Source organism: Phragmites australis, chromosome 12 (genome assembly GCF_958298935.1).
Source record: "Phragmites australis chromosome 12, lpPhrAust1.1, whole genome shotgun sequence".
Lineage (NCBI taxonomy): Eukaryota > Viridiplantae > Streptophyta > Magnoliopsida > Poales > Poaceae > Phragmites > Phragmites australis.
The window spans coordinates 27,037,728-27,064,971 of record NC_084932.1 but is presented as its reverse complement, the minus strand read 5'-3'; the positions used below and the strand labels follow the sequence as shown (position 1 = coordinate 27,064,971).

Below are 27,244 nucleotides of genomic sequence, written 5' to 3'. Positions count from 1 at the left end.
TCGACTACTTGAAGGCGCACTGCGGCTGCAACAAAACTAAAAGCTTGCATGTGCTCGCCGGATCGGTGGAGTTTGGGAAGGCCACAAAGGCGTGGCCCATGCGTGCGACAAGGTCTTCTTGGGCCCAAACTCATTCACGTCGCACGTCGAGTGCGAGTACATTCATGACCTCCAAGACTTTATCTCTTTCTCTTTGAACCATTCTTGTAGTTTTTAACTGACCGATTGACAAGGAAAGGCATATAGACATGTCAGAAGTATCGATAAACATCGGAAAACATGTGTCCAGCTCCATGATACTGATTAGCCAAAAACATGTGTCTAGCTCTCTATAGTCAACACTCAACTGTACTGGTGCATGTGCTTTACTTACGCCATGTGCATGGAGTTGTACACTTGTATCACATGTGACAAGTTTATGCTTGAAACAATCTTACTTTGTCATCAGGTATGCTGTGTTAGAGGAGGAACACCGTACCTCTGCTTCGCTTGGCAACAGGGAGAAATGGATCATATATGGAAGCAAGATAGTCGAGGCATGGATTCTCGATTAATCTTTCACTTTTGTTCTTCACTTCCAGATTGTTCCTTCTTACGATCTTTGTTGCACATGCAGTTTGCAGATTCCTGGTATAGTTTTGTTCTTCATAGCTCTGTTTCTACACATCCTTGTCTAGTCCTATTAGATTGTTAAGCTCTGTTTGGCCAAAGCTCGGCTTGGGCCTTTGGGCTTTAGAGCTCAATCTCGCAAGAAGTTGGCTCTTAGAGATGCTAAGATCTCAAGATTTGCCTTGAATTGCAACTTTTGAAGCAATTTGCTCGGAATACATGAGAAAAGATGCTTCTGAATCTGAACATAACAAGGGAGGGAGGAGACGCTGAAGCCCACATGGGTACAGGGTTCAAAAATGCGACGAAAACCAGTCGATATTCGTGAAATTCGAAGAATGCGAGCGGCTCGATTTCTTAATGCGACCGATTTTTGAATTTGAATTCAAAAAATAAAAAAATCACAAAAAATTATAAAAATACTAGAATAACTTCTGTGAAAAAAGAATAACAATAATATCGTTTGCATCACATTTTATATAGAGGAAGTTTGAAAAAAAAGAAGAAAATACTGAAATGGGCCATATGAACAGGATGATGTGGCCCATCATATTAAGAAAAAGCTTAACATACAAACACATATTTTTCTTGTGTAGGACGTTTCTTAAGAGAATCTTTAAATTTGTTTCACTTTATTTAGAATTTTAATAATTTCTCCATGATTTTTACAAAATTCACAAGCATAAAGTGAATATGTTAAGAAACAGCACTGTAATTAACTTTTTCATGTCTACCATTATTTTTACTACATAAATCATAGTATATATAAACTAATAAAAGTGGTTGCACTAATTTTAGAGGTGTGATGGGTTAGTTATGAATTAATCTAGTTGCAATACATTTACATAATCTTGCATGTTACAATAACTATTTCATGAGTTGATGTATTTTTAAAAGACATAATATCATGTAAGAATACTAACAAAATTGGTTTCAAGATTTTGGATTAGCAAGAATTAATTATGCATTTAATTAGGTTTAGCAAATGCATTTTCTCACAGAAAATATTCAACTTTTTAATGATTATAAATACTTTTATCATGTAGATGATGTTACAAGAAATCCAACAAATTTTTTTTCACTTGATTTGAAGCTCATATGAAATAATTATTAATTTTACAAGGTTGAGCTGTTTTTTGGTTTTAGCCGCATCCCTAAGCAAAATTTGGTTTTACCAAATCTTTCATTTCAAATTCAGACTTTAAGTATGAACTTGCTTCCTCTATTTCTTCTTCTGTACCAATAATATTTAGATCATCTATATATACGGATATTATGCAAAATCCATTCTGGAAATTTCTTATGAATACACAGGGACAATCCGTGCTATTTTTGTAGCCTCATTTTTCAAGAAATTCACTCAAACGATTGTGCCACATTCTATCGGACTGTTTCAACCTATATAGCGATTTCTTCAATTAATATGTCTATTTCTTCTATCCTAATTCGACAATGGTATTTCTTCATGTACCTTCATATAAATGTTTGAATCTAGGCTCCCATAAAGATATGCAGTCACAACATCTATCAATTTCATTTTTAACTCCAAATTGGCTGTCATTGAGATTAAATATCTAAATATAATGCCACCCATCACCGGAGAATATGTTTCTTTATAATTAATGCATGATCATTGAGTGAAACCTTATACCACTAGTCATGCGTTGTACCTCACAATTTCATTCCTTTCACTTCTTTTACCAATAAAAACTCACTTGTATCCTACTGGTTTGATGTGGAGAGGTGTATGGCATACTGGCTCAAAAACCTCTCTTTTTATTCAGGAACAACAATTCTGCTGTTATTGCCTTCTGCTAGTCTTCCCAATTTGACCTCATTCCACATTCTGTGAGTGATGCAGGCTCAGGGTCATGATATATAACTGTGGCAATTTTATTTGCGAAGTATACATCAACTATTATGGTTGCTCTGTTCTAAGATTCTCCTGAATTCACATAGTGTATTGCTATTTATCATGGGTTGCACTTTCAGGTGCTTCTACATCTTGCTCTTCATAATTTCTTTTAGGTGCTTCTTCATTATTTCTTACTGTTGGAGCAAGGCCCTTTAGTTTACTAGTGTCAATTTTAATGCGCGTATTTTCACTAATTTCTTCCTGTGTGGGAAGATTCAAATCCGGTATGCCTACTTTCTGAGGTTCCATACCATCATCATGTCTCAACTGGCTCCCATTATTTTTGTTTTGGGGTATTTTTATGATTGGCTATGGTAAACTCTCATTCCCCACTTTCGTCAGACGTCTCCAGCTATTTGGGACTTGAGGAATCAAATTTCTTACCCTTTATTTACTTTTCAGAGCTCCTAGGACAAGATGAGGTGTACCTTCTTTTGGTACTTCTACCCTCTCCTGTGCATTACGTGCAGGCACATGTGACTTAGTCACACTCTTCAAATCACAAAAATGATCAAGCACTCGCTAATTTCCGCAAATCGATAATTTTCTGTACTTCATCATTTGCTTCACTAGTGCAAAGATCATGTGCCGCGATTTCTTCAGCCTGACATATAATTTCCCGATATTTTTCATCAAAGGGTATATTTCCTCCCCCTAATGATGAAAAAATATTTTCATAAAAAATGCAGTTAGCGAAGTAGGCCGTGTGCAAATTTCCAGTTGCTGGTTCTAAATATCGGATTATGGATGTAGTCTCATAATCAACATATATTTCAACTTTCCGCAAAGGTCCCATAGCGGTTCACTGTGGCAGCAGTATTGGCACATAAACCATACATTAAAATTTACATAAATAGGAAATCTTTGGAATTACCCCTTGTACTAGTTGCATAGGTGAATGGATGCTGTAGGAGGATGATCTATTATTAATAAGGGCTGCCACATGTAAGATTGCATGTCCTCAACATGTAGCAAGAAAATTACAATGTTACAATAAAGGTCTAGCAATAAATTTTAGTCTTTTTGTCAGTGCTTCGGCTAGACCATTCTGATGTGGACGTACGGTGCAAAATGTTCAATTTTAATACCCATACTAGTGCAATAATCATCAAACGCCTTAGAAGTAAATTCTCCAGCGTTGTCCATTCTAATGGATTTCACGCGATGATCCAGAAAATTATTCTTGATTTGTATGATCTACGAGATCAACTTTGCAAAGGTGTGGTTACGGGTAGATAATAGACATACATGCGACCACTTCGAGGATGCGTCTATCGATACCAAAAAGTACAGAAAAAGTACAGGTCAGAGAGCGGCTGAATATGACCACAAATGTCCCCTTGGATTCGTTCCAGGAATGCAGAGATTTCATCTTGTACCTTCAAGGTAGATGGTCTTATAATTAATTTTCCAGTTGCACATGCAGGGCATACAAAATTTTCATTATTCGGGAAATTCTTCACATTTATGTTATGACCTTATGAGTTAGTAATTATGCTCCTCATCATTCTAAGACTAGGGTGACCTAATCTATCATGCCATAGGGAGAATAATTCTGTACTACAAAACACAGTCTTCAAGGTAGTGAACACTTCAGGTGCTTTAACGTGAGTGTAGTGCAAGCCACTGCTTATGGAGGAAAGTTTTTCTAGTATTATCACTTCACTATAATGCTTAGTGATATGTAGATACTCCCTACCATCTTCTTCTCCAGTTTCTATATGGAAACCGTTAGCACGAATGTCTTTAAACCTTAAGAGATTGATTGTAGATTCAGGATACAACAATACTTCTTCAATGTGCAAAGTAGTTCACATAGGTAGTATGACTGTGGTTCTTCCAGAATCTACTATGCATTTATCACTACCGGTAGCGGTTATCACTCTTCCAGAGCTATTTCTAATAGACTGAAAATATATATTTTCTCTTAAGATGGTGTTTGTGGTTTCACTATCCACAATACACATTTTCTCCTTGCAGGCGTCACACATATTCTATAAATAAACATTCAATCATTCACACGTGAGGAAGTAGCAACAAGACTAAATGCTTTATTAACTATCGAAAAATATTGTTTGCAACTAACATTGTTCTTCTAGAGCTTACATTTATTTATTCAATTCTTCTAAATTCAGCAACTAAGTAAATGACTAATTACTTTGATTCTAGATAGAGTCTATGAAATATCCGGCCACTTCATCTTCAATGACTTTCTTTTCCATTTCATCCTTCATGGTATCTTCTATGACAGTTGTCGGAGGGTGAACTCCACAAGCAGGGATCCGGAGGGACCCCCTTTGAGATTTGGCTAGGGGGATGATTCTGAATCCTCCTCGTACGAGAAATAAATGGGAGTGAATGAGATGCAGGTGGAGATAAATGCTTGGGAGATTTTTAGATAGATTCGGACCTCACTGAGCGTAACACCCTACTCCTGTGTGTATGCCATAAATGCTATGAGAATGTTTCTCTGAGGATCTAGTGTGCTACAAGAATATTTGTCTAAGTCTAGAGCTTCGTGTTCCTTATTCTTCGGTCGATCTAAGTCTCGGTTTCCATCTTGTATGTTCGATTCAGGCTCGCTCTAACTCAGAAGGACTCGATCCCTTTCTCCAGGGAGCCCACCCCTCTTTTATACCCGTCGGGGCGGGTAACGTGCCCAGAAAGGATTGGTGCAAGTTCCAAGGCGCCATAAATGAAAAGCAACCATCATGGGCTGCTGCATTTTGGCGAGTGCTGCGGGGAGGGCACACCGGGTAGCCACTGAGCAGCCCCGCGTGCTCACCCGATCAAAGCAGGCCTGACACAATAGGGTGGCAGGCAGTGTGCCTCGAGTTCTGCGACGTTATCCTGAGACGCGTCGGATGACACGCGATGGGACCCGTGCATTAAATATCCCCACGCCTCCCTGCCAGACCGTGGCAGGGACTGACAGCAGGCGTGGGGGGAGTGGTTGGAAGTGACAGGCCACACGCCCTCTTAAATGTGGCATCGGGTCTCTCACCAATTGACACCTCACTGCCGAGCTCCTGTGGGGACCACCGGTAAAGGACTTCTCAGGTCCTCGGGGAACTGTGAGTGCTCAGGGATTACTGTTCATAGCGCAGAGCACTCTCTCACAGATATGCCCTCTCTTGGTCCTCGGGGAACCGGGTGCTCGGGGACCACTGTTCACGGCCCCGAGCACTCTCTCCCGAAACTTGACTACTCGGGTCCAAAGGGAACTCGGGTGCTCGGGGGCCACTGTTCATGGCCCCGAGCACTCTCTTCTGAAATTGACTTCTTTTGTCATCGGGAAACTCGAGTACTCGGGGGCCACCGTTCATGACCCTGAGCACCCTCTCCCAGAACTCGACCTTCTTTGGTCATCGGGGAACTCGAGTACTCGGGGACCACTGTTCATAGCCCCAAACACCCTCTCTCGGGACTTGGCCTTCTTAGGTCATCGGGGAACTTGGGTACTCGGGGACCACTGTTCATGGCCCCGACCACCCTCTCCCAGAACTTGATCTTCTCGGACCTCGGGGAGATAACCCCCGAGGGAGGGCACCACATGGCACTCTGCTTTCCTGACCTCGGGACTCGGGGACCCCTAGTTCCCATGTCACCAACAGCAGCCCCCTGGCCCATTGGTAGGCGATGGCCCAGAGACTACAGATGGGGCCCTTGTTTTCATCGAGGCTGATCCCAGCACTGATGCCACGTGGGCTGTTCTCCAGCGCTGGCCTTTCTGGCTCAGGCTTTTGGTACGGCCCAAGTGGGGAACCGAAAGGACGCGTGTCCCTCCGACTTTCGAGGTGCGTGATAACAAGGCAGGCGGCACGCGCGGCAACCGGGCGGATTGAGGGTAGTGCGCCTAGCAACCGCACAGATTGAGGGAGATTCTCCTGGCACCCACGCCGATTGAGGGAATGCTCCTCACTGAATGCGCTGCAGAAAGCGCCGTTTGAAATCCCTAGGACATAAAAAGGAGAGGGGAGCGAACCATTGCCCCTTACTCCATTCTTGCGATCATTGCCTCTGCTTTCTTCTTCCTTGCACTCAGGAGCTCTCGCCCTTCCTTCGGCTCACTGCTCATCCTCCCCCTCATCCCTTCCAGCACACTCCCCACCCCTGAAAGATGCTGAGGGCAGGAAGTAGCTGCCGAGACAAGTCGGGCTCTGACAGCGTGCTGCCAGAGTCATGCATCGTCAATGAGGAGGGGGCAAAGAAAGTCCGCAAGCTAATGGTGCCCGCCGGCCAGCACGAGGCGTCGGTGGTGATGCCATCGAGCTTTACGCCCTCCACGCGCCGGCCGGAGCGGATTGTCATCTTCGTCTCCTTCATCACCGTTGGGCTGGTGCCGCCCTTCTCCACCTTCTTCCTTCAAGTAATGGACACCTTAGGCATCCAGCTCGTCCACCTAAGTCCAAACTCGGTGGTAATCATAGCCATCTTCGCTTATTTCTGTGAGATGTTCCTGGGAGTGCCACCATCGGTGGCCCTGTTTCGGCATTTCTTCGTCATGCCACCGGCCGGGAAGAAGAGGGGATCCTCCGGTGTGGACGTCACCGGCTGTTGCAACTTCCGGCTGCAGGACGGACTCGATGAGCTCTACATTCTGCAAGTGCTACGGAGAAGATGGGAGGACTGGCACTGAGACTAGGTCTACGTCGACGTCAGCCCCCATGACCGCGTCACGCTGCCTGAGACAGCGACGGAGCCCCACAGGCTGACTTGGGAGGTGGCCCTGGTGGAGGATGAGCGCATGCGCTCGATGCTGAACCGCATCGACGATCTGTGCTAGGCGGGGCTGACCTCGGTGATGGTGGTGGCCGACTTCCTGCGCCACCGTCTAGCACCCCTACGGGAGCAGGCCCGCTCCGCCTGGATGTACACGGGTCCGAACGACATCACGAGGAGCCACATCAGCGCAGACGGGGACCTAGATGAGGGAGCGCTGGCGACCTTGCTAAGGGTAGTGACCAGCATCAAGGACCTCACCCAGGCGGTCCTGCCCCAAGAGGAGCTGGCGCTCTGCTTAGACCCTGGCCGAGTGGCACTGCAAGCGACGCTGTCGGAGTTCAACACCCAGGGCCTGGTGGACTGTCCGGGGCGCCGAAACCCCGGGACTATACAAATCCCTAGGGTGGACGAAGAGGCAGGTGACGGGCAGCAGGCCGACGGCAGGGACGCCGGCGGCGGCAGGCCAAAGACCGGTGGTAGGGACACCACGGGTGGTAGGCAGTAGACCGGCCGCAAGGATGCCTCGGGCAGCGGCCAGCAGGCCGACAACACAGACATCGCAGGCGGCAGGGCAGCGGCCCAAGGGGACAAGGGGAAGTGTCCCCGGTCTTATGTGGCCCAACCATCATCCTCATCATCGTCGTCACCTCCACGACAACGGCCGACGGCAGGTGGTGCGACAGAGGGTGGCTAGGGCAGCCAATCATCGGGCGTGGAGTCCGGGACGGAGGCCAGGTCCAGGGCTTGGGAGCCCGGGGACCAGGGGCCAGTCGGCGGCGCAACAACTGGCGCCTGAACCAACCCACCGTTGGAGGCAGGAGGCTCCAAGGCGGCCCCTCAACGGCCCGAGGGCCAGAGCCCTCCACCGAAGAGGAGGAAGGCGGATCCCGGGCCGAAGCCATAGGGCCCCGACTTCAGAATCCCCGAGTCCTGGTGGCAGTACCGCAGACCGAAGTCCATGTAAGTTCCCTCTCTGTCCCGAGCATGTCTGCCCGGATGCTAGTTTAGGTACTTACCTTTTTTGTTTTCAGGCTGCCCAAGGACCCTGCAGGAGGCCAGAGGCAGCCAGAAGAGCCGAGGCCAGCTCCCGCTCCTGGGCCAAGAGCGCCTGCCCTAGAGCCGAGCACGCCGACGGACCCGGAGCCACGAGTACCACCCTTGCCTGGGGCAGCGGCTGCTTTCGAGCAGCCAGTGCCATCCGAGCCCACCCCAAGCATTCCGAGGGCAGAGCGAGTGGCCGCGGTGGAGGTGGTTGCGGTGAGGGCGGCACCAGCGGGGCAGTCATCGGGGACCCTGAGCGCCTTTGCAAAGAGGGCTCGCAAGGGACCCAGCACTTGGCCACCATCAAGCCAGGCCCCGGAACCCCTTTTGGTTGTGCTCGGAAGCGCCTGGGAGGTTATCAAGCGGATTGAAGCAGCCGTGGTGGTAGAGTGAGCTGAGCTCGACAAGGACCGTGCCGTCCTCGCTGAAGAGAGGGGGCGGCTGGAAGAGGTCGGCAAGCTCCTGGAGGCCCGTATCGCCTTGGCCCACGCAACCCACGAGAGGTCGATGTGGGCAGTGGCCGAGGAGCGGGAGGCTTTGGAGGAGGTGCGCGATGAGGCTGTCGCCGCACAGGAGAAGGCCAGCCGCATGGAGCGGCAGGCAATCGAACACGACCAGGTGTCCCGGAGGCAGGCCGCGGAGCTGCTCGCTCGGGAGAGGCGGTCGGCAAGTGTGAGAAGTCTGTGCAGTCTGCCCAGGCGGACTTAGCCCGTCGGAACGACGAGTTCGAGCGTGGCCACGCTGAAATCCTTCGTCAGGAGGAGGAGGTCGCGATCCGTGAGACCGACGTCGAGATCACGGCGACGGCTCAGGATGCCTGGGAGGAGCAGATTGCACAGCGTGAGGCAGAGGCCGCCTCGGCATCGTCGGCCCTCATTGCCCAGGAGGAGCAGGCCGCTAAGTGGGAGGCCGAACTGGCCGTCCGAGAGCAGGCCATCCCCACCGACATAGGCGATGGTATCAGCCTTGAGGAATGGCTGTAGATCATGAAGGACAAGCTCGAGACCGTCATGGCCGAGCGGATCAACATGAAGCTGATGATGCGAGACATCCTTCATTAGGCGAGGAAGTCCGTGAAGGTAGCCGGGCTCGGGCACGTCAATGTGGGCAAGCAGGGGCTGGACAAAGAGACGATCGGCCACATCGCCCTCGGCTTCGAAGAGATTGTGCGGTGCCTCAAGGCTCTTCCGAAGGTTGTGCATGAGCTGGCGTCCCGGGAGGGGCGTGCTCTGGCCCAGGCAGTGGCAGAGCACGTTCTCATCTGCTACCGCAGCCGAGACCCTACCTTCCCGCTGTAGCCGGTCCAGCAGGGAGTGGTTGAGGCTGAGGAAGCGGCCGCCCTGGAAGCTGTTCGGGATGTTTCCACCGAGGTGGCGGCATGCTTTACGTGGGAGGCACCACTGGAACCAAGCAGCGGTAGCAGCAACGACGTGTCCTCGCCCCCGTCGGAGCCTGTGGATTAGCTTAGATTTTTTGTTTTTTGAATGTTGTAAATATGGGAGTGATTCCCTCCAGGATGGTTCTTTTAAAATATAATAGAAGCCATCCTTTGGGATCGAAACTCCATTGTGCTTTTCTTGATGTTGTTTGTTTTTGCTTGATGTCCCGAGAAGTACTTGGCCGGACCGAGCCCAGCCCTCCTTCCCCGAGAGTGAAGTTGCCCCGACCACTCATCGTCCGAGTAGTGGGACCATCCGAGCGTTCAGCCCCTGAGTCCTTGCGAGTCCGTAGTCGCTATGTCAAAGAGACAGAGACACAAACTTCTTTGCTCGGAGACGAGTCCATCTAGCACGAAGCACGCCGCGACCAGTGAACACTTTCCACCGTGCGACCTCCCAAACGAGTAGATCAGAGACACGTGCGGGCAGAAATGCGACCAAGAGTGCCCACGGTTTGGTGGTGTCCAGGGTAGGACTGACCAGACCGAGCACCAACAGCCCGCCACTGGGGTCTAGGCGGTCCCGACCACTCTTTGTTTAAGCAGTAGGATTACCCGAGAAGCTTAGAGACTCGGTAGTGCCCGGGGTATGACCAAGCCAGCCGAACACCACGGCCACCATAAAAGACCTCGGTTAGCCATCACCGTCTGTACAGTACACCGACCACTATCTGTTTCTATCGTTCTGGGAAAGCGAGCACGTGGGCGGGGTTTTGTGTGCGAGGGGACCGTCTTGCCGAACAGATTAGAATGCGAGGGTCCCGAGGATTACTCGGGAACAATAATTTATTGCGTATGTACGAACAAAAATTCATATGACTTTAGTCACTCACTGGACAGCTGTCAGCCTTTAGGCCGACCAATCCAGGAGGGGTAGGCGCCTTGAGCTCGGGACGTCCAGGGACGTTGGTTCCCCCGTACGGAGTGCCCAAGCACTGGAAAGCTGGTGAGAGAACCAGGGGCTATGCGGTCCCCACCACACATATTCGAGTGGTAGGATTACTCGAGGACCCCGTAGGCTCGAGCAGCGCTATGGGCACTGAGGCCCTTGAGGTCGGGCTGCTTTATTCTTGATCATTTGATCTGTAAACTTTTGAAAATAGGAAAAGATTCCTTGACTGGTGCGCTCTATTAGTGCAGTACTCATTATAGACTTCTCTCATTTTTTGACCCGAGACCTCTTGAATACCAGGATCGGCGAAGTATATAGATAGAGGCATAACCAAGAGGTCCAATGGTTCGGTGGTGTCCGGGGTAGGACTGACCAGACCGAGCACCAACAGCCCGCCACTGGGGTCTAGGCGGTCCCGACCACTCTTTGTTCAAGCAGTAGGATTACCCGAGAACCCCAGAGGCTTGGTAGTGCTTGGGGTACTTCCAAGTCGGCCGAACACTATGGCCACCACAACAGACTTAAGTCAGCGGCTACTGCCTGTGCACATACCGACCGAGATCCATTTTTATCAACAGGAAAAATGAGAGAGTGTGTTTTCTCGCACAATCGAGCATCTCGCCAAACAGATTAAACACATGGTTTTCAAAGAGAAAATTCAGAATAAGAGAGTATATTGACAATTTTGTACAGAAATGGTAACTTACATGGTTGGTGGCAGCCCCCGACCAACTTGGGCGGGGGGACCCCTGGCCTGGTTGGCCCGAGCACGAACATGTCCACCTAAGGATAGAATTTGCGCCGATGCTCGATGCTCCACGCATTTAGGAGCGGCTACCCGTCCTCTACGGCCAGCTGAAATGAGAAGGTCGTGGGACACCGGTCACGATGAAGGGGCCTTCCCACATAGGGGACAGTTTATTCTTTCCTTTGCGTGATTGGGCACGTTGGAGAACTAGATCCCCAACTTTGAGTGACTAGGCCTGGATGTGACACTAATGATAGCACCGCAGGCTCTGCTGGTATCTGGCTGCTCGGATGGCGGCTCATCGCCGACGCTCCTCCATGTGGTCGACGTCGTCGCACTTTTGCTGTTACTGTTCGCCTTCTTAGTAGGCATTCACTTGAGGGGAGCCGAGAGTGAGCTCGGAGGGGAGGAATGCCTCGGCACCATACACGAGGAAGAACGGAGTCTCCCCAGTGGCGCTGCTTGGCATGGTCCAGTTGGCCCATAACACAGCAGGCAGCTTGTCGATCCACCCTTTCCTGTGCTTTGTGAGCACGTTGTAGGTCTGAGTTTTGAGCCCCTTTACTATCTTAGCATTTGCACGCTTGACCTGCCCGTTCCTCCGAGGATGAGCGACAGAGGCAAAGCAGAGCTTGATGCCGAGGTCCTCGCAGTAGTCCCTGAACAGGGCACTTGTGAACTGGGTGCCATTGTCGGTGATGATTCTATTCGGGACGCCGAAGCGACTTGCGATACCATGGATGAATTGAAGCGCCATGTTCTTGGTAATCTTGATGACTAGGACCGCCTCCGGCCACTTGGTGAACTTATCAATGGCGACGTAGAGGTACTCATAGCCCTCGATTGCTTGGGGAAATGAACCCAGGATGTCCAGCCCCCAGACCGCGAAGGGCCATGACTGGAGGATGGTATGGAGAACCTGAGCTGGCTGGTGAATCTGCTTTGCGTGGAACTGGCACACCCTGCAGCGCCAAACCAACTCAGAAGCGTCCTGGAGAGCTGTATGCCAGTAGAAGCCTTGCCGAAAGGCCTTCTTGACCAACCTCGGTGACGAGCTCACCGCCTTCTGCCCGGGTGATGCATTTCAGGAGGACACCATCCGTGCCGCACCGATAGAGATCCCCATCTACTATGGCATAGCGTTTGGACTGCTATGCAAACCTCTCGGCGGAGGCATCATCCCCGGGAAGGATATTTTCTTTCAAGTACCCTTGGATCTCGTCGATCCACGAGGCATCTTGAGAACTACTGGAAAGGGCAGCGCACTCGTCGGGCGGCGGCACCCTGACGGGACTTCCCACTGAGGGCGCCGCCTGGGTTCCCTCAACAAGGCTCGAGGGTTCCCCTTCATCCTGCTCGGTAGGCAGGACGGATGGCCGTGTGAGACTTTCTTCAAAGGATCTTGCTGGGACGAGCGCTTGGGTAGAGGCCAGGCGAGAGAGTTCATGGGCCAGAGTGTTGTCGCGGTGAGATATGTACCGCAGCTCTAGGCCGTCCAAGTGCCTCTCCAGCCTCCTGACTTCTGCCACGTACGCCGCCATCTCAGGATCTGTGCACTGGTATTCCTTGGATACTTGGTTGACCACCAATTGGGAGTCTCCCTTGACCAGCAGGCACCGAATCCCGAGGCCCACCGCTGCTCGAAGGCCAGTGATGAGGCTCTCATACTCCGCCATGTTGTTGGTTGCTCGGAAGTGCAGCTGTATGACATACCAGAGAACTTCACCCGTTGGGGAGGTGAGAACCACTCTGGCCCCTGTGCCTTTCAGTGTGAGGGAGCCATCAAAGTGCATGACCCAGTACTCAGGCCCATCTTGCCCGGGGTACACGGAAATTCTTCATGGTCGATCTCGGGGACCGGCGTCCAGTCTGCCACAAAGTCAGACAGGGCCTGGCTCTTGATTTCCTGGCGGCTGACGAAGTGTAGATCAAACTCCGTCAACTCCACTGCCCACTTGACGATGCGCCCAGTGCCTTCTCGGTTCCAAAGGATCGACCCTAGTGGATATGTAGTGACCACCGAGACCTTGTGCGCCTGAAAGTAGTGGCGCAGCTTCTGGGAAGCGATGAGCATGGCATAGAGCATCTTCTGGGCTTGGGGATACCTTGTCTTGGCGTCTCGAAGGACTTCACTGATGAAGTACACCGGTCACTGTATACGGCAGGCCCGGACCGTGGCCTCGCCCAAGGACTCATCATAGCCCCTGAGCTCGGCACAGTGGTCAGGGCCGGCCGGGCTCTCAGGCTCAACTCCCTGGTCAGGGGGAGCCATGGTCTCGGGCTCGACTCCCTGGTCAGGAGGAGTCGCGAGAATTGAAGGCTGTCCGAGGGCGACCAGGAGCTGGGACCCAGCACCTTGCCCTGAGCACTCGTCACGCTCCACCACTAGGACCATGCTCACGACCTGAGGAGTGGCCGAGATGTAGAGCAATAAAGGTTCACCCTTGGAGGGGGCCACCAGTATGGGTGGTGAGGTAAGGTACTTTTTCAAACCTTGGAAGGCCTGCTCAGCCTTCGGCATCCAGTCGAAGTGACCGGTCTTCTTCAGTAGTTTGAAGAGAGGGAGCCCCAGGGTTGCCATGCAACCAGCGAGACACTAAACTTCCTTGAGTTGAGCTGGGCGACGCATCTGTTCGATGGCCCAGATCTTCTCCGGATTAGCCTCGATTCCTCGGCTGGAGACCAAGAAACCGAGGAGCTTGCCCACAGGCACCCCGAAGACGCGCTTCTCGGGGTTGAGCTTCAGGCGGGTTGCGCGGAGACTATTGAAAGTCTCAGCTAAGTCCTCCAGCAGGGTGGCACGGTCTCAGGACTTGACCACGAGATCGTCGATGTAAGCCTCGATGTTGCGACCAACCTGTGAATCAAGGGTAATGTGCACGGCCCGCTAGAAGGATGACCCAGTGTTGCGCAAACCAAAGGCATTGAGACATAACAATAGGTCCCCACTGGGGTAGTAAAAGAAGTTTTTTCCTCATCCTGTTTGGCCATGCGGATTTGGTGATAACCCGAATTTGCATCTAAAAAACACAAAAGATCGCATCCCGTAGTGGCTTCTACAATTTGATCTATGCGGGGCTAAGGAAAAGGATCTTTCGGACAAGCCTTGTTTAAGTTGGTGTAGTCAACACACATGCGAAGTTTACCGTTAGCCTTCGGGATGTTGACTAGGTTTGCCAGCCACTTTGGGTGGAGGACCTCTCGGATGAAGCCGGTGTCAAGGAGCTTGCTAAATTGCTCCCAGATGAACTCCTGGCGCTCGGGCGCTTACTACCGGCCGTGCGTCGAGGCACACAGCAAGGTGGTGCTCGATCACCTCCCTAGGGATCCTGGGGCATATAAGACGGCTGCCATGCAAACACATTGACGTTAGTCTAGAGGAAGGCGACGAGTGCGCTTTCCTATTTGCTGGCCAGGTCACCGCCGATCCGGACGACCTTGGAAGGGTCTTCGCTCACCACGACCTCTTTCGTAGGAACGGAGGCGTCGGTGGTGAGTCTGGGTTTGGATGAAGAGGGTCCCTGGCCCCCTGGGTGTCCTTCGACCTCGGCTTGAGCAGAGACCAAGGCCGAGTAGAGCTGCTCGGCGCAGGTGATGACGCTGCTGGTCTCGGCGGGCACGGAGATGGGGCCAGCAGGGCCCGGTATCTTAACCGTGAGGTAGGCATAGTGCATGACTACCATGAACTGAGTGAGCACCGGGCACCCGAGTATGGCGTTGTAGGGGAGAGGGACTTCCACGACATCGAAGATGACATTTTCCGTCCAGAAATTGTCCCAGCTCCCAAATGTGACGGGCAGCTCGACCTGCCCGAGGGGCAGGGTATGCCCTGGTGTCACCCTGTAGAAGGGGAGCGACGGCTTTAGGCACCTGGAAGGCACCTGCAGCTTCTCGAAGGCCTCCTGGGATAGGAGGTACAGGCTTGCACCCCCATCGATCAGCACTCTACTGACATTTACGTTGCAGATGGTGGGGGACACTACCAGGGGTAGTCGCCCCATGCCTGCAGTACTTGCGGGGTTGTCTGCCATACTGAACGTGATCGGGGTCTCCGTAGGGGCCTCATGGCTGATGTGCTCAAGGTGGCCGAGCACACCTCCCGCTGCATGGTCTTGACGCAGCGACGAGAGAAGGGCATGTACGCGCCCTCGTCGATGAAGGCGATGGTATGCTCGGGCTCCTGGAACCCGAGTTCTTGGTTCTCGGGGGCGGCTCTATCGTCGCTGCCCCTGCGGTGCTCCTCGCGCTCCTTCTAGTGCTGCTCGACGAGGCCTTTGACCGTTTGACACTCTGTGAGGTCGTGCTAGTCAGTCTGGTGGATCTCGCTCCACTTTCCTAGTTCGGGCCTCGTGGGAGCAGGTGCCCTCAAGGGGAGCAGGAGCCCTCGCTGGTGTGCGCCTTCTGTCGGCAGCCACCTGGCATGCCGGCCTGCAGTCAGGGCCCTCTGCCGACCTATGGGTAGGGCCCTCTGCCGGTACAATAGGGGCAGCATCGCGCCTCCTTCTCTTTTTCTTTTCCCACCTGTCAGAGCGGGAAGGACCTGGTTGATCGGCAGCGGGTTGCTCAGGGCGCGGAACATGCCACACCCGAGCCTCCGCCACCTTAGCGCACTTGTCGGCTAGGGTGAAGAGCTCTGCAGTGGTCTCGACCTCATGCGTACCTAGCTTTTTGAACGTCCGCTCATCGCAGACGTCCTGCCGTAATGCGACGATAATGGCGTGGGGGGTTATCCGCAGGATGGTGTTGCGAACCTGGCTAAAGCGCTATATGAAGTGCCTCAGTGTCTCCCCCTCTTGTTGCTTGACCGCATGAAGGTCGCACTCCAAGCCAGGGCGTGTGAAGGTGCCTTGAAAGTTGGCCATGAATTGGTGGCACAAATCATCCCAGGAGCCGATGGATCCTGGGGGTAAGTTCATAAGCCATGAACGGGCAGAGCCCCTCAAGGCTACGTGGAAGTAATTGGCCATCACTTTTTCACTGTCGCCCGCCGCTTGAACGGCGGTGGTGTAGATCTGGAGGAACTCGACGGGGTCGATGGACGTGTCGTACTTCTCCGGTAGTTCTGGCCTGAACTTCGTGGGCCAGTTGACCCGACGGAGCTCATTGGTGAAAGCGCAGCAGCCTGTGCCGTATCCTGCGGTGCGAGCGGCGCCCCTGGGTGGTGAACGCCGGCGAGCCGGGGAACCCTGGTGGTCATGGGTCGGCACAAAGGAGGCCTAGTCCTCTGCCTCGGCCTCGTGCCGAGACTCCCATTGGTGCTCGAGGGTGACACGCGCATCTTCAACGGCCCTCTGCTCATTTAGGTATAAGAGGAGGTCCTGAGCTTCGGTTGTGGCCAGTGGGGCAACACTCCGCCTGGAGGCCCTCCGGCCGGTTTTGTGGCGGGAGGAGGCATGGGAGCTCTCGGCCAGCACCTGCCGGTGAGCTGTGCCCACCAGGGCAGACACCTCCTGCAGCCAACGGCCTTCTGAGGTTTCCCTCGCTGCCTGGACAGGCGGGTGCCTGAGGAGTGCTTGCGCCACAAGCAACGCATTTCCAGGACTGGCGTCACCAAAGGCGAGCCTGCGCCATAATGGCGCCTGGTGCTGCTCGGATGTAGATCTCGCGGCAGGAGTGTTTGCCGCTTGCTGAGGGTTGGGCAGCCCGCTGGTGACGGTGGCGGTGGCCCTGCTAGGCCTAACGCCATTGTCCCCATGAGAGGGAAGCGCCATACGGGTGGACCGTGGTTGCTGCTGCTGAGGAGCAGCAGAGGATGGGGCTTCTTGAGCGATGGGCTCCACTTCTTCACTGGACCTGGAGCCGGTGCGTCAGAGACGATGTCCACCTGCCATCTTTTCTGCAGAGAACAAAGAGGATTCAGGGATGCAACCCCCCTACCTAGCGCGCCAGCTGTTGGAGGGTGAACTCCACAAGCAGGGATCCGGAGGGACCCCCTTTGAGATTCGGCTGGGGGGATGATTCTGAATCCGCCTCGTACGAGAAATAAATGGGAGTGAATGAGATGCGGGTGGAGATAAATGCTCGGGGGATTTTTAGACAGGTTTGGGCCGCACTGAGTGTAACACCCTACTCCTGTGTGTTTGCTATAAATGGTCTGAGAATGTCTCTCTGAGGATCTGGTGTGTTACAAGAATATTTGTCTAAGTCTAGAGCTTCGTGTTCCTTGTTCTTCGGTCGATCTAAGTCTCGGTCTCCGTCTTGTATGTCCGATTCAGGTTCGCTCTATCTCAGAAGGACTCGATCCCTTTCTCTGGGAGCCCACCCCTCTTTTATACCCGTCGGGGCAGGTAACATGCCCAGAAAGGATTGGCGCAAGTTTCAAGGTGCCATAAATGGAAAGCAACCATCATGGGTTGCTGCACAAGGTGATGGGGAGGGTTGAAAACGTGCCCCCGTCCGGTCTTGTTCGTCATCATTTTGCATTTTGGCAAGTGCTGCGGGGAGGGCCTACCAAGCAGCCACCGAGTAGCCCCGTGTGCCCGTCCGGTCAGAGCAAGCCTGACACAGCAGGGCAGCAGGCGGTGTGCCTCAAGTTCTGTGACATTATTCCGAGGCACGCTGGATGACGCGCGATGGGACCCATGCATTAAATATCCCCACGCCTCCCTGCCAGACTGTGGCAGGGACTGACAGCAGGCGTGGGGGGAGTGATTGGAAGTGACAGGCCACGCACCCTCTTAAATGCAGCATCGGACCTCTCACCAATTGACACCTCACCGCTGAGCCCCTGTGGGGACCACCGGTGAAGGACTTCTCAGGCCCTCGGGGAACTGTGAGTGCTCGGGGATCACTATTCATAGTGTTGAGCACTCTCTCCCGGGTATGCCATCTCTTGGTCCTCAGGGAACCGGGTGCTCGGGGACCACTGTTCACGGCCCTGAGCACTCTCTCCCGGAACTTGACTGCTTGCGCCCTCGGGGAACTCGGGTGCTCGGGGGCCACTGTTCACGGCCCCGAGCACTCTCTCCCGGAACTGACTTCTTTTGTCATCGGGGAACTCGGGTACTCAGCGGCCACTGTTCATGACTCTGAGCACCCTCTCTCGGAACTCGGCCTTCTTTGGTCGTCGGGGAACTTAGGTACTCGGGGACCACTGTTCATGGCCTCGAGCACCCTCTCCTAGGATTTGGTCTTCTCGGACCTCGGGGAGATAACCCCCGAGGGAGGGCGCCACGTGACACTCTGCTGTCCTGGCCTTGGGACTCGGGGACCCCTGGTTCCCATGTTACCAACAGTAGTGGAGGAGGGCAAAGTATAGGCCTCCACATCCTTCATTGGGAGGTCTTTTACTGCTAGTGCGGGAGCGTCATCAACTTCCATGTGAGATGCTTTCCTTTAAACTGCAGCTGTTTTGTCCTCTTCCATCCCCACTGCAATGGTGAGGTGTGCTTCTGGCTGCTCCTTCTTCTTTCGGTATGCTTCCACAACACGCTTTGGTGCTTTGCAGATTTGGGATCAATGGCCCCAAACACCACACTTATAGCATGTCTAGTCTTGCTCACCATATGGCTTGACTTCTTTCTGTCTTGCCATTATCATCATTAGGCTTGACTTTGACTGCCACCACTTTTCTTCCTCCCTTCCCCCGCTTCTTATTGCGGCTCTTGCGTTCTTTGAAAGAGTTGTGATTGACTTCATGGTCACTTCTCTTTCTTTGCAGCTGGGATAAGAAGTTCTTATTTATGATTTTATCATGAACTTCATGAAGCTGCAACACATCAATTAGTTCAGAATACTTATTGTAATTTGATTGACGGTGATTGCAAGCAGATTTTTCCATATTTGGGTGGAAAGTGGAGAGAGTCTTCTCAATTTTCTCCTCTTCTGTGATCTCTTTCCCATAGAGACACAGGAGTGTGCAAATGCGGTGCAGCGTGGAGTTGTGCTCTCTGACATGCTTGCAGTCACAGAAATGGAGCCGGACATATTCTTGCTCTGCAAGAGGCTTGATGGTGTACTTAAGACGCTCAAAACGCTCCTGCAGTGCGTCCCATAGTGCCTTAGCACTGGTCATTACCATGTACTTATCCTTCAAAGTGGGAGAGAGATGGTGGCGAAGAAAATGAAGTGCCTGATCATTCTCATCCTTCATGGGAACCATTGCACTACTTGTCCCCAGACCAATGGCAGTGCGGAGCCTTTTCGCTTCAAGTTCAATCTGGACATCCGACGCCCAAGTGAGATAATTGCTGCCATCAGCACTCAGCTCAGCGAACTCCTTGTTCGTGATTCCATCCATCTACATATTTTAAATGACACAAGTATTACTACCAGTAAAGTAGCATTATATTGATAAATTGGATTACTACAAATTTTTTGATATTTTCTATGCTATTATTCGAATTTGTATAGAATTTAAATGCACAACAGACAATTCAAATAGTAAAAATAATAATTAACAACATAGAAATAATAATAACAGAATTAAGTACTGCATAAATGCTAAAACATATACAAAATTCGAATTCTAGGGGTACTTCGATGCAACAACAGAGCCTCTGGATAATTTTCAGAACAACCACGGGCCTAAATGCGAAAATTTAGGGGTTATGCTCAATTAACAGGAAAATCAGAGGTCTAAACGCAATTTTTTTGGAATTTTCTTTTCTTTTTCTTATTTTTTCCTAATTTCTTTCTTATTTTGGTCAGCCCACTAGCATTGGGTCGGCCCAGTCCACTTTGGCCCGCTCGCCCTACTTATATGGGGCAGCTAGGGTTTGAAAACCCTAGCTGCCTCCCGATTCATTCCGAGCGGCGGTCGGTGGTGCACGATGTGGAGCAGCGCCAACGGTTGGTGCGATGCAGTGCTTGCGGCAGGTGCGGGGCGGCGCCGACGGCATGGTCATGCGCACGGCAGCGCGTGCTCAGGGCGACGCCAGTGGTCCTCTAGGGGTATAGCGGCGCGGTGGCCCAGCGGTGCCGCTTCGGGCGGCTCATGCTCGGAGGTGACGTGACGTCTTGTGCTTTCGGCGCAGATGCGCTTCCAATGCGGTCGGGCGCACGACGAGCAGCAGGCGGTCGGCGCGGCACTACTCCCTTTTTCTTTCTCTTTCTATCTGTGGCGGTAAGCTTCGAGCCACTGCATCGTTATGTAAGGAAACGGCCGCCGGTTTGCGGCTGGCGACACGGTGGCGGTGCTGTGAACACAGTTGGGAGGCTGCCGGCTTCCATGCCAGCGATGCATCCCCCCAGTCTTCTCTTTTTTTCTCTTGGATCTATATAGAGGGGTGGCCGTTGGTTCACGGCCGACGGCGAGGTGGCGGCTGGGGGCCCTACCAGCCGTGTTCACGCTGGCGATGCTATTGCTGTGCATATCATTCTCGCTATGCTACTGTTCATCACACTATTATTCATGTAAATGTGATACTATTCATGCATATATGGGCTACTGTTCCTACGAGATGCGATACTGCGATGGTGTTCATACAATACTCGATTGTTCATGCGAACTTGCTACTATTCATGTGATACAAATGTATTTCGATGCAAAATAAACAGGAGCAATGCGTATACATACAGAACAGATCGTACCTTTCAATCCTTACGAGCGAGGCAGTCCGATTCCCTAGCTTGTCTCTGGCAGAGTCTCGTGTTAATAACGTGTTGAGAAACCGCTGCTACCGGGTTTAGTACAACGATCCCTCGAGAGAACAATTGCGAAAGGAAACACAATATAAGAGAAAAACTTTCTATTCTTTATTAATTTGTGTTTTACAATGAGGAGTTACAGCATATATATAGTGCCAAAACCCCTAAAAAATATACTCGAATCCTTCGAAAGATTGAGACGAGTTTACATTCGATTGCAAACTTTAGGTTTCCTAACACTATCATGTACCTGAAATTACTGTGGTGTTATTCGTTTTAACAACATGAGGAAATATTAGGCGAAGGAAAAATGTCAAGAAAAGTATTAGAGAAGCTAATCAATTTCTACTCTAACTGACAAGTGGGACCAAGAAGATCACATCGAAACGCCTGGCCCGGAAGCCTGGGCCCCCTCCCCCCGCCCCCAAAAAAACAAACACGTGAGCACGAGAACCTCTCTGCTGCAGCCAGCACGGTTCACAAATGCGTCGGTAACCGCCCAAAAATCGCGGTTACCGACCTTCTCGGTCCGGTCCTGTTTCAGAAACCGAACGGTAACCAAAATTTGAATTCAAAAAATTCAAAAAAATAAAAAAATAAAAAAATTTAAAAAATCTTAAAAAAACTAGACACAATTCTAAGACCTTCTGTGAATTTTTTTTTCAAAAATAATGTCGTTTGCACCATATAGGGAGAAAGTTTGAAAAAATGAAAAAAAATTGAAACGTGCGGCTCAGTTATTAACTCACGTTAAGAAAAAGTGTAACATGCAAACACATATTTTTCTTGTGTAAAATGTATTTCAAGAGAATCTTTAAAATTAATTTCACTTTATTTAGAGTTTTATTAAATCCTCTATGATTTTTATAAAGTTCACAAGCATAAAGTGAATATGTTAAGAAACAGCACTGTAATTAATTTTTTCATATCTACTATTATTTGTTTCTATGTAAATAATAGTATAAATAAGTTAATGAAAGTGGTTTCACTAATTTTTGAGGTGTGATGGGTCAGTTATGAATTAATCTAGTCGCAACATATTTACACAATCATGCATGTTACAATAACTAATTCATGAGTTCATGTATTTTTAAAAGATATAGGATCATGTAAGAATACTAACAAAATTAGTTTCATGATTTTTGGATTAGCAAAGAGTAAACTATGCATTTAAGTTGGTTTAACAAATACAATTTCTCACAGAAAATTTTGAATTTTTTATGAGTATAAATACTTTTATCATGTAGATCATGTTACAAGGAAACCAACAAAATTTGTTTCACTTGATTTGAAGCTCAGATGATTTAGTTATTGATTTTACAATGTTGAGCCCCTTTTTAGGTTTTTTGTTGAACTGCGCTGAAATTTGATAAAACCGCTCGATAAATCGAGAAAATCGAGCGGTTACCGACCTAAACCACTCGGTAACCAACCAATTCAAAAATGCGAGAAAACCGCTCGGTAACCGACCAAAACCGCTCGTTAACCAACCAAAACCGAGCGGTTACCGAACAGCTAAAGTCGTAATTGTTTTTAAAAATTTCAAATTTTATCAAATAAATTTTCTCTAATTTTTTTTTAGTTTTTGACCAATAACCATAGTTATCGTGTATTTTCAGTTACTGGCAGAGCATACCGAGCTCCATTGCCCTCCTCCCTCCTTCCACGAGTGCCACTATAAAATCCCCTCCTGCTTTCCTGCCCCTTCCTGCTTTCCTCCCCCCCTCCACGTCTCTTCCCAAAACCCACACCATTCCTTTTCGCCTCGTTCTCCCTCGCCGCGGCATTTACCGGAGCACCTCGCGCGCACCGCCTCCGCCACCAGCGAATGGCCGACGCAGACGACGTCCGCGCGGCGGCCCAGGCGGCGCTGCTGCTGGACCATGACGGCGACACCGACGGGGCGCACGCCCGCGCCCGCGCTCTCCTGTCCGCGCACCCGGAGTCGGCGATCGTGCACCGCCTCGTGGGCGACCTCCACTACGCCGGCGCAGACCGTGCCGCCCGCGAGGAGGGGAACGAGGACGGCAGGAAGGCCGCGGCCGCGAAGCACCTGCGCGTCGCCCGCAACGCCCTCTTGGTGGCCAGGCACCTCGTCCCCAACTGCGTTGACATCGCCGCCGCGCTCGGCGACGCGTTCGCGGCCTCCAAGATGTTCGGCGAGGCCGAGAGCGAGTACCGCCGCGCGCAGCGCATCCCGCGCCCCGTCGACCCCGCCGAGCACAACGCGGCGTACGGCATGTACGAAGGCTACGAGCACGAGCGCGACCCCTCCTACGCGAGCGAGAGGGTGGAGGAGGCCAGGGAGAGGGCCCGAGCTTCCTACGACCGCATGAAGGTTTATGAACTCGTCCCCCTCGCGGTCGAGCGGGTGCTCGACGTCGGCAGGCGCCACGGCGCGACGGAGGCGCGCAGGGAGGCCATGCACGTCGCCGAGAGCTTCCCGAACCTTGGGCGCGCGCAGTACCTCGACGCGTACATGGACTTGGAGTTCGTGCGCAGCCTCGACGCGGCCATCGACAAGCGGGTGTTCCTGAGCCGCACCTTGGTCATCGCAGAACGCGCGGTGCAAGCATTCCCCAAATCGGTCGTGATCGCCTCCTTCCACGCGAGACTCCTCTTCGTCCTGGGTAAGTACAACGCTGCCGAGAGAGAGTGCCGCCGCGCGCTTGACACGAAGGATCCCGATGACCCACAATCCGATTGTATTCCGCTCGGATCCATCAGCGGGGAGAACCGCGGCACAAGGCTGGTTTCGCTGGCCTGTCAGTTTCATGATCTGCTCAACAAGATCCTGATGGCGGCCAGCGATTACTGGAACTCCATGAGCACCGAGAGGCAGCACGACAGCTTCCTACGGGTCAGGCTCGATGTGCTGCAGGATGAATACCGTAAGGTTGATTGGCCGTATGCATTCACCATGTCCGATGTGCGGAGCTTTGTCAAGGAACACAAGTCTTGGAGATTCTGGGTTTGCCCCATTTGTGATGGCAAGAAGTTTGTGGACACTGGTTTGCTACTGACACATGTGCAGCAAGCACCCAAGGGCAGTCTTCCCGCGGCTGCAGTCAATTTTGGATCAAAAACTCAGTGACAAAGCATTGGAGAGTGATGGTTCTCTGGATGGGGTAACTTTTTGTCAAGATTCAGACCAGCAAGACATGATCTGCTTCAAGGAGAGGAGCGATGTATTCAAATGGTTGTTTTATGCACCTTCAAGTGGAGTAAGAGCAAAGCCATTTCCTGAAGTACGAGAATATAAGTGCAAGAAAGGCAATATGCTTCTTGAGAGCATTAAAGAGAAAATGAAGACTCTGCCTATAGATGAATCAACTACTAAGGTTTGACAATGTTGCGTGACGTGACATGATTTTGGTTCAGTGTTTTCTCCTTAGATGCATTCTTTTGTAAACCGAGACTAATGTTTTACATACTTCTGCATTGCAGTTTGCCGAGGCTCTTCCTGAAATCCAGGAGTTGTGGCACAATTTTGTCAAAGGTTCTGGTTTGGATTACAGAGCAATCATCCTGGCACTTGCAAGATCATTCCTATGGGTTCGTTATCCCTGGATTTTCTTGTTTAGGTCTAGTTATACAGCTATTTTCTCATACTGTATACTGATAATCATCTTTGCAGAGAAAGTTAATGAAATGCATGACTGAAGATCCAAACGTTGCTGCTAAGTGGATTAGTACTGCTGACATTGATGCAATATTCACTAATGAAGCTGATAGTCCTAACAGTCCTGCTGTTGAGGAACATGATTCAAAGACCTCCCATGCAAACAAGGAGGATCAGGAAACGGGAGACGATAAGCAGGTAATACCCAGATGAATATTTATCTTCATTTTTTTCCAAATGAATAGCTAAGGCTATTCTGTGGACCACTCCTAAGTTGTATTATTGTTTCATTTGTTGATGTAACTGAAAAAATAGAAGTACTACACAGCGCAGTTTCTTTCAATCCTACTATTGTTTCATTAGATGATATAAAGGAAAAACAGAAGTACTAACACAATGAATTCCATTCAGTCTTTGCGAACATATGAGGATCTAAAGATCATCAATAATCATCAAGAAAGGTAACTTTTATTATTTCCTGGCTGCCTGATACCCTTTTATAGAGTTATTTACTCAACGCATGTCCTGCATCTAGTTTTGATTGATGTTGTCAAATGTCTAGTAGTTCAACAGTCTGCTTCTATCATGTTTCAACAAATTATCTTATTGATCGTGATTAAACACTCGATGCAATGAACAACGTACTATTATTTAGGGTTGTCTGGTGTATAAAAGGAGGTGTTTCATACGCATTTGTTTTCTACTAAAGCATCTTGTTCTGTGGCACCTATTCATAATAATGGAGTATTTGTTAGTTTTGCACAGGACTTTCTCCAACACTTGTAATGACAGAGTACTGTTTTTAGTTCATTATTTTCGCCCTGAGTACGCTTTTTAGAAAAGCGGTTCAAGTAATGACAGAGTACTCTATTTGGGAATTTTTTGTGCATGATCATATTGAAGGTCTGGTACTCTAGAGCCAAACGGATAGGGCAGTTAATCATCTCCTCACAAGGAGGATAATATTTCATCAGAACACCCTGCCATTACCGTGCCACTGGTTTTCTTTTTAGAAATCCAAATACCCCCCTCCCCCCCTGAATGTCCTTTGTTTTCTGACTTTCTCACCTGCTCAGCTCACAAGTTTTGTTATTGTTGCAGTGATGTTCATGTTGAAGTTGATATTGAGAGTTCTGAGACCCCGACAATCAACTCAGAATTGTCAGATCCACCAATCAAAGTGGCAGAAAGCAGGAAAGGCCTAGACGACAAAGTGGAAAACTTGGAGATTGATCTAAAGATCAGTGAGGATCTTCAACAAAGGTAATAATCCTCTGGCTTTATTCTGTTTTATTACTTCTTGGCTACTTTGTACCCTTTTACATCGTTATTTACTCAATGCCTGTCCTATATCTAGTTTTGATTGATGTTGCCAAATGTCAAGTAATACAACAGACTGTTTCTATCTTTTGCCAACAAATTATCTTATTTATTGTGACTATACACTTGATAATGAACAACATGACATTATTCAGGGTTGTCTAGTGTAGAAAAAGGGGTGTTTCACACACATTATTTTTTTGCCAGTGTCTTGAGGCCTCTTCATAACAAAATGGAGTATTTGTCGGTGTTGCATTTGCAGAGAACTTTCTTCAACACTTGTAAAGATGGAATACTGTAGTTCTTAATTGTAAGATAAATGGATAAATATGAATTCGTCCTGTGTACTCCTACAAGTTTAAAAGCAGTCTTGTTTATTTCATGAAAACATTTCAAAGTTAATTCTAAAACTGATGGTTAATATTGAGACTGTAATGTGTGGTCTCCTCCATCCATGCAGTATGGGTTTATAATACTGGTTCTAGAAAGTTTATTTGTTCTAGTTACCGTCAGCTTCTTTGTGAAGAGTTAAGTTCATAGTAAAAGAAATGTACAACTGATAAGCAACTGTGAATGTTACTAGCTTTTCAACAATCCGTCTTTTTTTGTTTTCTAGAATGGTCTAGAATGCTACTGGGTATTTTTGTGGTTGACCATATTGAAAGTCCGATCTTCCAAAGCCAAACTGCTGCACTTAACAATGCGCTCAAAGTGTATCTAATTTCATCATCAGAATACGCCACAACCATGTCACTGGTTTACTTTTCAGAATTTTTCTAGACTCTATAAAATGCAATTCACTGAATGCCTCTTCTGTTTTTTCTATCACCTTTTATTTCTTACATGCTAAACTCACAACATTCATTATCATTGCAGTGAGTTAAACGTTGAAAAGGATGAGCGCCTCCTCGCTGCTTTGCACGCGGCGTTCGCGGCTGCCCCCGAGGGTATGCAGCCGTGCATCGCGTGCATAAGCGAGGCCTTCAATGGAGGTGGGGACACTTCAGCGATGCGTTTTTTCAGAGCATCAGGTTTGCTAAGTCATTACAAGAGTGTACACAAAAAGTTCATGCGTTTTAAGCGTCAAATCTCAGAATGTGGGCGCTGTGGAAACTGGTTTGCTTCCGTTCTACAGCGTAAATGGCACCAGCGGAAGTTTAAGCATTAAGTACCAGGTACGAACAAAATGAATTTCTTTCAGTCTTTGCGCCCAGATGGAGATCTAAAATCATTGATAATCATCAAGAAAGGTCACTTTTATTATTTCCTGTCTGCCTGATACCCTTTTATATACTCGACGCATGTCCGTTGATGTTGTCAAATGTCTAATAGTTCAACAGACTGCT

General features: G+C 49.9%; 1 pseudogene; it reads left to right on the top strand.

Moving 5' to 3' along the window:
• Positions 1 to 22,784: 22,784 nt before the first annotated feature.
• On the top strand, positions 22,785 to 27,038 carry LOC133886462 (uncharacterized; annotated as a pseudogene).
• Positions 27,039 to 27,244: the final 206 nt, after the last annotated feature.